Source organism: Rousettus aegyptiacus, unplaced genomic scaffold (assembly GCF_014176215.1).
Source record: "Rousettus aegyptiacus isolate mRouAeg1 unplaced genomic scaffold, mRouAeg1.p scaffold_m13_p_4, whole genome shotgun sequence".
Taxonomy (NCBI): domain Eukaryota; kingdom Metazoa; phylum Chordata; class Mammalia; order Chiroptera; family Pteropodidae; genus Rousettus; species Rousettus aegyptiacus.
In genome coordinates, this window is record NW_023416307.1 from 18367001 (window position 1) to 18382856 (window position 15856).

Here is a 15856-nt window from a genome sequence, read left to right on the forward strand (position 1 = left end):
AGAGAGATGACCAGTTATCAGAGATTTCTAAATTTCCATGTATAAAGCCTAGTTATTCAATAGGAGTTTATAATCAAAAAATTATAAAACCTATATGAGAAATAAGGTCACAATGAACAATTAAGAACTAGTGAAACCAAGAAAAAGTCAAACGATTCCTAAAGACTTTGGTTATTCAAATTACTGAATATAGAATTACACACACACAATTATTGGATAGAAAATAATATAATATGTTTAAGATTCCTGGAAGATTTGAGCTGAGCATAACTTCTCAGTTCTTGATTTGTTGCAGAAAGGATAAAAAGAAGATTTTGTCATTTACTCTTCTAGTGAGTAATTGGAATAGACCTTGTTTTTAATGTTATAACTGAGGGACCAAAATTTAAAAAAAAAAATCATAGAACAAATGGAATCTACTTTGAGACTAAAATTATAATACTAACCCACAGAAATAATTTAAATGTAATTTAGTATTAGTCTCATAGCTTGCTTGATCTCATTTTTCTGTCTGTAAAATAGAAATTTTAAACCATACTGTGGGGAAAAGGAGAAAATGCTTTTTCTCCTCTATTTTTTTTGACAGTCTTGAAAAATAAAAGGTACTGCTGCTTCTGAGAATTCTGCTGGCTTTCATGGAGGTGAGTTAATAATTGTCCAAGTGAAAACAGATAAACCTAGATCTATTGTGCTAATACAGAACAGTCACCAAAACACATTATTAAGTGAAAAAACCTCAAGATACAGAACAGTGGGTAAATGTCCCATTTGTATAAAAAATATTCATAGAATATTCATGCAAGAATATGCAAAAAATTATACTATATGGGAGAGAATCCAAGTGAATGTGAGAAACTGAAGTTGGAATACAACTTACTATTTTAAAGCACATGAATGTGTTATTCAATTTTATAAACCTGGTTAATTAAGAAATAGACAAATTCATTAGTTAATAGATACCATCTTTAGTTACTGATCATGCATTATTTATCATACACTTAGGCAATCTAATAAATTACACGTGTAGTGCATAATTAGCAGGAGCATATTTGCTTAGGTTTGACTCCTGACTCCACAACTTTTTTAGCTTTATGAGTTTGGGCAAGTTATTTAATCTCTCCATGCCTGGTTTCCCCTTCTATTTAATGGCCGAAATAATAAAGTTGTTTTAAGGATTAAATAAAATAATTGATATAAAATGCTTTACACAGTACCTGACACATGGAAAAGATAGTAAATGCTAGTCTATGATAAGATTTCAACCTTACTGGTTATTTTCAGTTCTTATATTTCAAACACGTTTATGTACTTGAATCCTAAAAAGTAATCACTAATTAAAGAGGATAGAAAGTTTTCATATAATATCTAAAGACACCAACTTGACAATTATTATACATTCACTTCCAAAACATTTGTTTGTCAGGCATAGTTTGAATGTAGTGCCAAAGACATACTGAAATATCGAATGAGAAGATCAATATTGTTGCCTTATGGAAACATTAGGTCCTCAGATTTACCATCTGATAAACATCCGCACAGAAGAATCACATTTTACAGTTAGTCAAATATTTTATGTGAGTATTGGAAAGTGTATCCTCTGGACAAGTAATATATTTACTTTGTTAATGCAATCATATTGTTACTTCATTTAAAATTACAAGGGAATGAATCCTTTGGTAATATCAGCTGAGAGAAGGCTTGGCTTCCAGAGAATTCTAATTTATTTTTTAACAATGAGAAGTATGACTAATTATCGAATAGACCAAAATACCAGACTTCACTGATCACCATAATTTCTTCCCAGAAAACTGATTTACATTGAAGCCAAATTCTAACAGAATGTTCAGATTGCAAAGTATGTCTTCTGAACCCAGGGAGTTGGGTGATTTTTAGCCACATAACTACCCTCTTCTCAGTAGAGTATACTCTCACTTTCCCCAACTATTGTTAAAACTGGAGAGTAACAGATCAAATTTAATTGTAGAGTTTTGTTGTTGTTGTTGTTGTTTTACCATTTGGCTTTAGTTAAACATTGTTTTGTTTGCATACATTTATGAGATTTACTTTGCATACATTTATGAGATTTACTTTGTCCCCTCAGATATTTATCATTATTCTGAATATCTAGATGGATATTTCAATAATCAAACATTTCTTAGATATCTGTACTAGTTTACTATTGCTGCCTAACAAATTCCCACTAATTAAGTGACTTAAAACAACACGAATGTATTACCTCACAGTTTCTGTGCTGCAGGAACCCGGATATGGGTTACTAAGGACTAATGCTCTGTTGATCACTAGGTTAGAATCAAGGTGCCTAGTGGAGGTGTAATCTCTTTTGAGGCTCAGGGCGCTCCTCTTCCAAGCTCACTGGTTGTTGACAGAATCCAGTTCCTTAAGACTGTAGGACCGAGGCCCTCAGATCCTAAAGGCTGCTCACCATTCCCTGCCATGTGGCTTTCTCCACAAGATGGCAGTTTGTTTCTTCAAGCCTGGCAGGAAAATATCTGCTTCTCCTTGGAATAGCTCTCTCCTGTTTGTCTCAACAGAATCTTGTACAAGTTAATCTAAACGAAGAACTGGCTACCTTTTATATTCATATGTCCTACCCCATTCAAAGGGTAGGGATTATACAAAGGTTGTGTGTATTATACATACTATATAGCAGGGAGTGAGACTCTTGAGACCATTTTAGAATTCTGCCTGCCATACTATTTAACGATTGTTATGAGGGTAAGAGGTGCAGAGGGATGTGTTTCCTTTGAGCTGTGATTGCAATAAAGCATCAAATCAATCTAAATTCTGGTGTGTCCAGTTGTTTTTTTCTCCCAAGTTTTTTTCCTACTGCAATTAGGTCCTTCTGTGGAAGTAAAACGTGACTTTTAAACTTGGTTTTGAAGAATTAGAATTGAGGGATTCTACGAATTACATGGAAGATAAAATAATGATGAAGAGTTCTAATATGTTGCTGTTCAAGGGAAAAATAGCTCATTGTCTACATAAATTCTTTTTATTAGGATTCAGAATAGCAAATTATGATAATTGTAAGAAATAATAACAGTGACTAGTTGAATGCCTGTTATAGCAGGAGCTCTACACATATTATTTCTTCCAATCTTCCCTATCAGGGAATTAAAACTCAATTAATGTTAGTAATGAATAAATGTTAAAATGGTAAAAATTAATTAATGTCAATTTATTGTTTAATATCCACAGCTAGTAGGTTGCAGAGCTAGTATTTCAAATCTAGTTCCATTTGATTTTGAAGACTATATTCTTTAAATTCTACACTGTTATTAATAGTAGGACCCTGAAAAATTCCCATTAACTTGTCCACAAGCATTTGTTGAGTGCCTACTATGTGCCAGGCACTGTGCTAACACAGGAAATAAAATGGTGAATAAGATAGACATGATCTCTGCCCTTCAGAATAATAGCTCAAGTTTCTGCCAGAGTCTGAGATCATAATTTTTTCTTATGTCAAATAAAGAGCTTATCTATGTTATTAGTATTGCTAATACTAATTAGTAATATTAGTAATGCTTGTTTCTGATAGTCATAGTGAATCTAAAGCTTTTAAAAACTGTAAGAGAATACTATAAAATTTTTATTTGTGGTTACTATTTAAAAAAGGAGTAAGAAACTATGTGTGTATGTATGTATATGTGTGAGCACGTGTGTGCATGTGCCTGTTTTGGTTTGAGAAAAAAATAATCTATTTGGTGAAAAATTATCATTAACCATGAAGAAATAAAAACTAGTAAACCCTGAATTATAAACTTGGGCTGCCCTTTATAGTTACTTTGGGTTGAATCCAGGTTACCCAGTTGCCAGAGTGAGCATGTGCTCTGAGCATGAATAAAGAGGAATAGAGCACACTAACAAATCAATAGATAAACAGAGGAGAGTGAGATCAAGAGAGATGGAGAGAAAGAATGAAGGAAGGATGGAGAAAGTGGGAGAGAGAGAGAGAAAGAGAGAGAAAGAGATAAATTGAAACTGAGATGGATTTGGCTTCAAAGTATTTGTCCAGAATTTCGAAAACAGAAAACCTATAATAAAAAAACTTTAATATATATCTACATGTAAGTTTTATTTGTTTTTTAATTTTTTTTTATATAAGGGGAGAAAATCAAATGTACCATATGCTTGCAGTGACTTGGGGCTTCTAAAAACCCTAATATAGTAGGTCTTATTTGGGATCAACTATTTGACAGTTTTGTTTCTCTTTTTTGTGGGTACCATTAAAACAGAAAGACTTTGAAGTGAATTGATGCATACCCTTGCCATACTACAGAAAGAAAAACGTTAATTTTTTTGTGTATTACAGAGAAACAACTATTGCCACCTAATGATGGCATTGAAAACTGCAGTAGGTTCTTATTTTCTTTAATAAACATCTGGAACTTTTATAGCAATTAGACTACATAAAAATGTGCCAGTTTAATATATAAATGATATTGAAATAAAAATTTTGGCAATAATAAATATGGAAACATCTATTAATAGCACTAATTCAGTATTATATAATTATAGGACTTGGACGAACTTTATGCCTCATATTAATACCTGACATGAATAACAGTTGTGATGAGTGTTTTCGTGATGCTATTTCTATTCAAAAAAAGCATAATAAGACATGAGAAAATTATTTTTTATGACTTCAGCTAAGTTTTTTCAATTACATTGAACAAAATCTACTAAATACCCAATGTTAATTACTTTTAGTTTACAATGAAATAAAATCTAAATAATTGTAGAGGTTTTATAATTATTGTTCTTCATGTATTTAAATATTCCATGAATTTCGTTTTCTCTTGGGAAATATATTTAAAATGTTTAGTTAAAACTAAAGTTTATTGTATAATTTAAGATAAATTAGAAGAATATCAAAGTTAGGTAACCAGTCAGTATAATGATTTAATTAGGGTGTGATGCTCATTAATATTTAGGATATGCCCTCCAAAAAGCCAGCAGATGGTTGCCCACCTAGTGTAATTTGTAGGTTGCCCAAATTATTGCATTGTCACATTGCCAAATGTTACCTTGTAAGAATGTCAAGTTATTTTTCCTGAGTTCAAGTGGAAGTTACTCTTTAAGATTGCTAACTATATTATGCTTTTGTTCATGTTCTTGCATTTGTTGTATCTTGTTGATGTTTCTGCTCTTTGGAAGAGGAACATGGGACAGAAATTTTTCATGAGTAGTCAAGAAAGAAACCTAATCCTGACTGTGGGGCTCTATAGGGTAGGGCAAGTGAGAAGGGAAGTGTCCAATATGAGGGTTCACCCTCTCTGGCACTGAACTTTTAGGGAAATCCAAGTGAAGGGGGAAAACTTGAGGGTGACTTTAAGTGCATAGGGAAATCATTTATCAACTATACCTCATAAAAGATTTCCATGTTGTAGATAAAAAAGGGAGTCCATAGTAAATCTGACAAGTATTGACCAAAAGTAACCTCACAGAGTGATCCAATCATAAATTCCTAACTGGCCATGTCATAGTGGGTAGTCACATCCAAGGCATAAAACTTCTATAGTGAAAGATTTATCTTTGCCTTAAGCCAGCCCTGTCCGTTCTTGTGCATCTAGGTTAACACACATTTGAAATGCCAAAGTAACCCTCTTTTTCAGACCTCTCTGAGGGGTAACCACTCTCAAAGGAGCACATAATCTTATACACTATCCTGTTATCTAATCATAGAGCTTCCCCGATCTTGTTTTTCCCAACTTCATGTAATCTTTACATTCCTGTTTTAATTCCAAATATATAAAAGAAGCTGCGAAACTGTCATTCACCAGCACATTTGAGACCTTGATTCCCAGCATGTCAGCAGTTTGGCTCAAATAAACTAAAATAAACTTATAAAAATTCTCTACAGTTTTGAACATTCTTATGTCTGCAATGTGTAGGTTCTACAACCCTAACTTGGTTATCAATTAATCTTATAAGCCTTGCTTTATTTATAAAATGGAAATAACAATATTTATATAAAGCATGTACAATTGATAGCTCACATAATAGCCAATCCTTCCCTTTAGTTGCTACAAGTTAGTCTTTAACTAGACTTTAAGTTGCTATAATTAGTCTTAGCTAATTATATACCACTGGCCTAAGTGGGGCAATAACTAGGAAATTATGTAGTTGGAGAGAGATTTTAATTTTTTTAAAGGCAGAAACTTGAGTATATTTACATGCCGATTTGAAGAATACTGAAGAGAGGAATATATTGCTATTTACTTCACATGAGTCAACACTGATTCCTGAGGTTAACTTATCTGATGTATAGCAAGAGGGAAAGGCATTCAAATTTATAGCTTTATCTGTAAGAGAGATTGGCACTTAGTGTTAATTACTCTGACTCGTGCAATGTTTTAAGGTCAGAAAAAATTTGGCAAATATTTCATGACCTCTTATCTGTAACCTGATGAATTAAAAAACATACTTTCAAAATGGGAAAGAAATTTTCGTTAGGATAAATAAATAGAAGAGATCCAGCCTCAATTAGAGAAGATAAAAACCTATTGATTCCAATGATCAAAATGTATTAGGAGCATTTGTTTAGGAAGTTGTGAGCTTTCTGTGTTCAAAAGACCGCTGGGATTCAAAACTCATTTTTTCATAAATAATAATTTATAATTACTTTTCTCTCCAGATTGAAAGGAAAACATTTGGTGATTATAAAAGTGGTCTGATAGATCAGCCATCCAGAATTCTGCCAACTGGTTTGGATTGGGTGTCTGAGTTACTTAAGAAAAGGAACACTGTCATCAGGATTTGAATTCTCTGGCATCTTTGGTCATAATCTTTTATTTCATTTCTGATTTGGTTCTCTATCAAGTTGCCCTAGGCTGTCCAGGATGCTGCTATGCCAAGTTATCATAGACTGGGTGGTGTAAACATTTATTTCTTACAGTTTTTAATGCTCGGAAGTCCGAGATTAAGATACTGCAGATTTGGCTCCTGATAAGGGTCCTCTTCCTGGTTTCAGACTGATATTCTCTCTCTGTACCCACACATGGTAGAGAGAGAAAGCTCCGTTGTCTCGTCCTCTTCTTATAAGGGTAATAATTCCATCATGAGAGCTCTATCCTCATAACCTCATCTAAACCTAATTATCTCTAACTTTTCCTTCAAACATCGTTTTATTTTTAATTTTTACTTTTTTATTTTTCATTTTTCAATTAGAGTTGATATTCAATATTATTTTATATTAGTTTCAGGTGTACAGAATAGTCATTATATAATTTACAAGGTGATCCCCCAATTAGTCCAGTAATCAGTTGGCACTATATGTAGTTATTACAATATTATTGACTATATTCTCTATTCTGTATATCACTTCCTCATGACTATTTTGTAACTATTAATTTGTACTTCTTAATCCCGTCAGATTTTTCACCTAGCCCCCAACTCCCTTCCCATCTGGCAATCATCAGTTTGTTCTTTGTATCTATGGTTGTTTCCATTTTGTATGTTTGTTTATTTATTTATTTAGGTGAAGCAACCCTTGGTTGACCTCACAAATTGCAAGGACCTTGTCAGTTTACAATCCCTTATTTTTTTATATTTTACACATACAGCACCTGGTCGTGCTAGGTGGTCTCCCATCCAAGTACTAACCAGGCCCGACCCTGCTTAGCTTCTGAGATCAGATGGGATCAGGCTTGTTCAGGGTGGCACAGCCATAGACTGTTAGTTTATTTTGCTGTAGTTGCATTCGTTTATTTTTTCTTTTGTTTCTCTTACCCAAGGAGATTATATATATATATATATATAATACACACACACACACACGTGCACACACACACACACACACACACACACACATATATATAAAATTACTAAGAGCAATGTCAGAGAGTTTGTTGCTTATGTTTTCTTCTAGAAGTTTTATGGTTCGCGGGCTTACATTTAAGTCTTTAATCCATTTCGAAATTATTCTTATATATGGTGTAAAAGGTGATTTATTTTATTTTATTTTTTTACATACATCTGTCCCATTTTCCCAACACCATTTATGAATAGACTGTCTTTACTCCACCGTGTATTCATGCCTACATTGTCACAGATTAAATGACCATGTAGGTATGGATTTATTTCTGGGCTTTTTATTCTGCTTCATTGATCTGTGTCTGTTTTTATGCCAGTACCATGCTGTTTGATTACTATAGCCTTGTAGTATAGCTTGATATCAGGTAGTGTGATACCTCCAACTTCATTCTTTCTCAAGATTCTCATGGCTATTCAGTGTTTCAGATAAATATCAGGTTTATTTGTTCTACTTCTGTGAAAAATGCCAATGGTATTTTGATAGAGATTATTATAGCCTTGTAGTGTACTTTGATATCAGGTAGTGTGATACCTCCAACTTTATTTTTCATTCTTAAAGTTGCCATAGCCTTTTGAGGTTTTTTATGGTTCCATATAAATTTCTGAAGTTTTTGTTCTAGTTCTGTAAAAAATGTCATTGGTATTTTGATAGGGATTGCAGCGAACCTATAGATTACTTTGGATAGTATGGATATTTTAGTGATGTTAATTCTTCTTATCATGAGCATAGTATGGACTTCATTTTTTGTATGTTCTTCAATTTTTTTCTTCAATGACATAATTTTATGAACACAGGTCTTTTGCTTCCTTGATTAAATTTATTCTTAGGTATTTTATTATTTTTGATGCAATTATAATTGGAATTGTTTTTTTAATTTCTCTTTCTGATTGTTCATTATTGGTGTATAAAAATGAGACCAATTTCTGAATATTACTTTTGTATTCTGCTACTTCTGAATTCATTTATCAATTCTAAAAGTTTATTTTTGGTGAAATCTTTAGTGTTTTTTTTATATATAGTATGTCATCTGCAAATAATTAGTTTTACTTCTTCCTTTTCAATTTGGAGGCCTTTTATTTCTTTTCCTAGTCTGAATGCTGTGGTTTGGACTTCCAATACTACCTTGCATAAAAGTGGTGTAAATGGACAACCTTGCCTTGTTTCCGATCTTAAGAAAAACACTTTTTAGCTTTTTCCATAAAGCGATGTTAGATGTGAAATTGTCATATATGGCCTTTATTATGTTGAGGTATGTTTATTCTATTCCTACTTTGCTGAGAGTTTTTAGTATTAATGGATGCTAGCTTTTGTCAAACATTTTTCTGCATTTATTGATATGATTGTGTGATTCTTATCCTTCAGTTTGTTAATATGATGTATTCCAATCAATTGATTTGCAGATGTTGAACCAACCTTGCATCCTCGGAATAATTCCAACTTGATTATGGCTTATGATCTGTTTAATGCTGAAACCAGTTTGCTAATATTTTGTTGAGGATTTTTGCATCTTTGTTCATCAGGGATATCAGCCTATAGTTTTATTTTTTGGTAATCTCTTTGTATTGGTTGGGAAACAAGTGGCCTTGTAGAATTAATTTGGGAACCTTCTCTCCTTTTGACTTTCTTGGAATAGTTTGAGAAGAATAGGTGTTAATTCTTTGAATGTTTGGTAAAATTCACCTGTAAAGTCATCCAGTTCAGGACTTTTGTTTGTTGAGAGTCTTTTGATTACTATTGGATTTCATTAATAGTAATAAGTCAGTTTGATTTTCCATTTCTTCTTGACTTAGTTTTGGGAGATCGTATGTTTCTAGGAATAAATCCATTTCTTCCAGACTGTCTAATTTGTTGGCATATAATTGCTCGTAGTATTTTTTTATAGTCTTGTATTTCTGTGGCATCAGTTGTCACTTGTCCTCTTTCATTTCTTATTTTATTTATTTGGCTCCTCTTTTTTTCTTGATGATTCTGGGTAAAGATTTGTCAATTTTATTTATCTGTTCAAAGAACTAGCTGTTGGTTTCACTGGATCTTTAGTATTGTTTTCAAAACTCCATTTGGTTTATAGCCACTCTGACTTTTACTATTTCCTTCCTTCTACTCATTTTAGGTTTTGTTTGCTGTTTTTTCCCCCCTAGTTCCTTTAAGTGTAAGGTTAGATTGAAATTTCTCTTATTTCTTGAGGTAGACCTTATTGCTATGAGTTTCCCTTTTAAGACTGCTTTCCTCGTATCCCATTTATTTTGAATCATTGTGTTTTCATTTTATTCGTCTCAAGGTATCTTTCGATTTCTTCCTTGATATCATTTTTTACCCATTCATCATTTAGTAACTGTTGTGTAGGCTCTGTGCGTATCTGTTTTGTTTTCGTTTTTGTTTTCTTCTACTTGATTTCTAGTTTCATATCATTGGGGTTGGAGAAGACGCTTGATATGATTTCAATCTTATTAAATTTATTGAGATCTGTTTTGTGGCCTAGCACATGGTCTATCTTGGAAAATGTTCCATGTGCAATTGGGAAAAATGTATATTCTGCTGGTTTGGGGTGAAATGCTCTAAAAACACCAATTAAATCCATTTGTTCTATTGTTATTTTTAAGGCTGCTGTTACCTTGTTGATTTTCTGCCTGGAAAATCTGTGCATTGGTGTCAATGGGGTGTTTAAGTCCCCAACTATGACTGTATTACTGTTGATTTCTCCCTTTATGTCAGTCCATATTTGTTTTATGTATTTAGGTGTTCCTATGTTGGGTGCATAAATGTTCACTAGGGTCATGATCTCTTGTTGGATTAGATTATCGTTATGTAATGTTCTTCTTTGTCTCTTATTATAGCCTCTGTTTAAAGTCTATTTTGTCTAATGTAAGTATTGCTACTGTATCTTTATTTTAATTTCCATTTGCATAAAATATATTTTTCCATCTTTTCTTTCAGTCTGTGTGTTTTTCAATCTGAAATAGGTCTCTTGTAGATAGCATATGTATAGATCTTGTTTTCTTATTCATTCTGCTACCCCTATATCTTTTGATTGGAACATTTAATCCATTTACATTTAAAGTGATTATTGATAGGTACATATTATTGGCATTTTAATATTTGTATTTATGTCTTTCCCTCTTCTTTTTCTTAAAAAAGTCCTTTTAACTTTTCTTGTAATACTACCTTGGTGGTGATGAATTCCTTTAGCTTTTTCCTATTTGGGAAACTCTTTATCCAACCTTCAATTTTAATTGACAGCCTTGGGTAGAACAGCCTTGGTGTAGGTCCTTGCTTTTCAGTATTTTGAATATTTTGTGCCAATCCCTGCTGACCTGCAAAGTTTCTGTTAAGAAATCAGCTGAATGTCTTATGGGAGCAACTTTCTAGACAACTAAGCTGCCTTTCTCTTGTTGCTTGTAGGTTTCTTTGTCGTTACCCTTTGCCATATTAATTATGATGTGCTTTAATGTGGGTCTGCTTAGGTTCATCCCATTTGGGGCTCTGTACTTCCTGAACTTGTATGTTGATTTTCTCCACCAAGTTAGGGAAGTTTTCCATCATTATTTCTTCAAATACCTTCTCAATCCCTTCTCTTTTCTTTCTAGTACCCCTATATGAATGTCATTATGCTTATGTTGTCCCAGAGGTCCCTTAAAACTATCCTCATTTTTTTAAATTCTTTTTTTTCGTTGCCATCCTAATTGGGTATTTTCTGCTACCTTGTCTTCAAAATTGCTGATTTGATATTCTGCTTCATTTAATCTACTGTCGAGTCCTTCTAGTGTATTCCTGTTCATCGAAGTAGTGTTTTGAACTCTGTATCTGGTAGATTGCTTGCCTTTATTTCATTTAGTTCTTTTTCTGGAGTTTTCTCCTGTTATTTCATTTGGGATGTGTTTCTTTGTTTTCTCATTTTGTCTGCCTCTCTGCGTTCATTTTTATTAGGTAGATTTGCTATGGCTCCCAGTCTTGGCCAGGCGGGCTCATGTAGTAGGCGTCCTGTGTGGGCCAGTGGCAGTCTCCCTGGTCACCTGTTCCGAGGGCTCCAGGAATGTTCTTTAAAAGGGTCATGTGAGCTCTCCTATTATAGTTAAATATTGACCACTGTCGGCATGTCAGTGGGTGGGGTTGACTTGTAGGCTGACTGGCTGTGAGGATTGGTCATGCTCACAATATATGAGCTGCTGTGTGTGGGTTGACCCCATGTAATAGGATTCATCCCAGTGGGCTCTCCTATGCCTGTTGAGATCATCCTTAGGGTGTGCCACTTGTGGGGCTAATCACGTGGTGCTCTGTTGTGGTCTTATGCCAGCCTCTGGGTGTACTAGTTTGGGGCCCCGTGGAAGGGGCTTCTGTGCAGGCTAAGGTCAGCTGTTCCCTGTGACAGCCCGGGGCTACCTGGTAGGAGCTGCAAAGTGATTTCTGGTTGGTTGATGCCCATGCTGGACCTGGAAGCACATGGTAGAGGTGCTGCGATGAACTGCATCCGCTGCTACAAGTATCAGGCCTAAGGCAGCTTAGTAAGCAGCCAAGGCACCCCGTAGCCTGAGGCTTCCTGATGGCTGCCTGTAAGGATCAGCAGCTCAAAGAATCTCAGGTGGTACATGAATTAGGTGAGAAGTGGTTCAAGGAAGTCAGCAAGGTGGGGCAAGTGGTTTTCTCCAGGTTGGTATGGATTCAGTCTTGGTGCCTGCGCTGACCCTTTGACCATTTGCAAAGTCTCGAATCACTCTGAGTCTAGCTGTCACTAGCATCGGGCCCACACACTCCAGAGATTTTTTTCAAGAAATACTGCAGCTTGGTCTTGAGTTGGTTGCCTGCCACCTGAATTGTATTCAGAGTTTCACAAGCTGAGGCCTATTGAGTGATGCTAAAAGAGCCTTCTACTGAGAGAGCTGGGTGGGGCTGGTTGCCCAGCCACCAATGTGCATCCAGCAGTTTGCAAGTTGAGTGGGGCGGGGTCTCAGGGAGTCTCTGGGGTGGAGAAATTAGATCTCACCAGGCCAATGCAGATTCCGATTTGGCCATGTGGGGGGAGGGCTCAACATAGTCAAGATGACGTTCACCTGCAGGCTGCACTTGAGAAGGGCTCAACAAAGTAAAAATGGTGGCTTTCCCTCCACCCTTTGCTCTAAAGCCACACGACTTAGTCTTTCCCTGCATGTCTCTGGTACCTCCTGAGCTGCTGTTCCTCTGCTGAAACCCAGGGTAAGTGCTTTCGGACAAGTGGACTATCACTAGTGGACTTTTGAGTTTATAATGGATCTGTACATGGGTTCCTTTAAGGGGATGTCTGGGTTTCCAGCAGCCTTTCTTCTCACCTGGACAGTCGGAATTCCCATTGATTTTAATAGCCAGATTTTGTGGGGACTCCTTTTACTGGCCCTGGAACCCTGGACTTGGGGGCCTTGGTGTGGGGTTGGAGCTCCTCGCTCCTCCAGGGGGACCTCCGTGGCTGTGATATCCCTCCTAGTGCTCAACCACCACATGCGAGTGTGGGACCAGCCTGTTTTGCATCTCTGCCCCTCCTACCGTTTCGATGTGGCTTCTTCTTTATATCCTCAGTTATAGGAGTTGTGTTCAGCTAGTCTTCAAATGATTCTCCAGGTTGATTGTTTTATAATTCAGTTGTAAGTTTAATGTGGTCATGGGAAGAGGCAAGCACAGCATTTATCTACTCTGCCATCTTGACCAGAACCTCAGTGTATTCTCTCCTCTTAACATTGTTTTATCATTTCCACAACAGTATTCTAATTCTATTTTAGTAGAATTTTTTAAAAAATTGTATTTCAAGTTATTTCTCTCTGTATTTTTTCTATATAGCCTTCTGCCATGTGGAAATAGATGATAGATATATAGATATGTTAAAGAGATCTTTCTATGTTTTTAAATGCTGTGGAACATTACTCATTGCAATAGAAGTTAGGAACCTTAATCACACATTTGTTTATGTATTTTTATTGACTGAAAATTATTTCTGAAAAAAAGAAAGCAACCTAGCTTTCTTTTATTGAGGAGTCTGTCCTGATTAAGTATTTTATTTTTTATTGATATAACAAACTTTCCAACGTGGCTTGTTTATCGACCTCATAAATATGCCTTTAAAGTTTTTAAAATTAGAATCTTGAATGTCTTCTGTTTGAATTTAGCAGACTCCCTTATGAGAACAATTGACCTCTAAGTCCTAAGTTTATCTTGGCTCAAATCACATTAACACATGTACCTCATCAACTTCACACAGGATGATCTAAGTAATAACTGAGAGATGTTAATAGGGATGTTGTTGATTGTAAAGTTTACCACATTGCATGGTATTTGCTTTATAGTTAGCTACAGAAAATTTTCTCTAGGTATTAGTAACTGAAGAACCTGTAGTTTTTTTCCGAGCAACTAATATATTTTTATATTACGGACAATGGTATGTGTGTGTGTGTGTGTGTGTGTGTGTGTCTAGTCCTTAGATATATTATACCTAAATTTTGAAAGATGTCCAGGAATTGTGCATGTCATCTAAGTATTAGTTTTGTATAGATATCTTATCTCTAACTTCATCTTATGCTTACTTTTATTTTCCTTTAATTGTGTTTTAATTTATAAGTGAAAAAAACTTAATTTACTTCCAAGGGACATATATTCCACTAAAACTAGTTCAATCAAAAAGCAGGATTTATTACAAAATACTATTTTTTATAGAGTCCAAACAATAAAATTCTACTGGATCTCAGGAATTAACTAGAACATAGACTGAATCGCCATGCAGATTTTTGTCTCTATTAAAAAAAAAAAAATCTCTGCTCTTCTTTGAATAACTACTTAACATTATTTTTTTAACTTAGAGTACTGACTCTAAGTCTGCATGATGGTACATGGTCAATATGAACAACGAGAGAGGGTAAAGTTAGAATGAAAGAAATTAAAAGTATACACATTGCTATTCAGTAGGTGCATAGAATTATTGATGGTAATTTAGAGCTTGTCAAGTATTCATATCTGAAAAAGTAAAGAATAAAAATAGAATTGAGGATGCTCATCAATCTAATTGAATTGAGGAAAAAATAATTAAGAAAGAAACAACATTGTTAACAACACACAATAGTACATTGATCTACCACAAGGAATCACAATAAATACAAACAGATGTAATTATAAGGTAAAAGATAAAAATTCTCAGTTTGTTTAAACCAAAACATTCATCTGTATCTTGTTCACAAAAGAAACACTAACAACAGTTACAGAAAGATGATTATCAAACTAAATAGATTTTAAGTTAATACATTATTGTGAAAGGATGTTACATGATATGAGAAAGATATTGTGATTTTGATAATTTATGACCCTAAAAACCTATCTTTAATATAAGCTAAAATTATAAATAGAAGTTAATAGATATGGAATCATAAAGATTTATAATTTTACTTAATATAAATAAAGTGTTAGTCGCTCAAGGAAACAAAAACTTAGTACCAATATAGGGGATTGGAACAATACAATTTATAAGCTTGACATAATAGCCATGCATGAAATGTGCACAGAATAAATAGAGAACACATTCTTTTCAAACACATGAATTCTTTTTAAAAATGAACATGCATTGGCTACAAAACTCTCGACAAAATTAGAACAATAAAATTAGAAATCAATAGCAAAAACATAGGCATTTAGAAATTTAAAAGTACGTATTAATATAATTTATTGATTAAAGAAGAAATAATCAAATATCCATATATCAAAATGGATGTCTGATAGATATAATAGCAAGTAAAAAAGGAAGTTGCAGATTTATAAAATGATAGCATTTATGTAAATTCAAGAATATGAAACATTACTATGTAAAAATATATAGGCACGGGCTACCATAAGATGTATGGGAACAACAGAAAGCATCTTCGAGGTTTGGATACTTCTAGGAAATCAGGAAGGGAAAAGAATAGAGTTAGAGTTAAAGCTAGATCTATAACACTTAATGTCTTCTTTTTTCTAGACAGATATTTATTGGAATTAATTTTCTGCAGTGCGCAAATCCTTCTTACAAATGCCATT

The 15856-nt window shown here is 34.2% G+C and overlaps 1 pseudogene; it reads right to left on the bottom strand.

Annotated features, from left to right (window-relative positions):
• Positions 1-7577: 7577 nt before the first annotated feature.
• Positions 7578-7696, bottom strand: LOC118602641 (annotated as a pseudogene).
• Positions 7697-15856: the final 8160 nt, after the last annotated feature.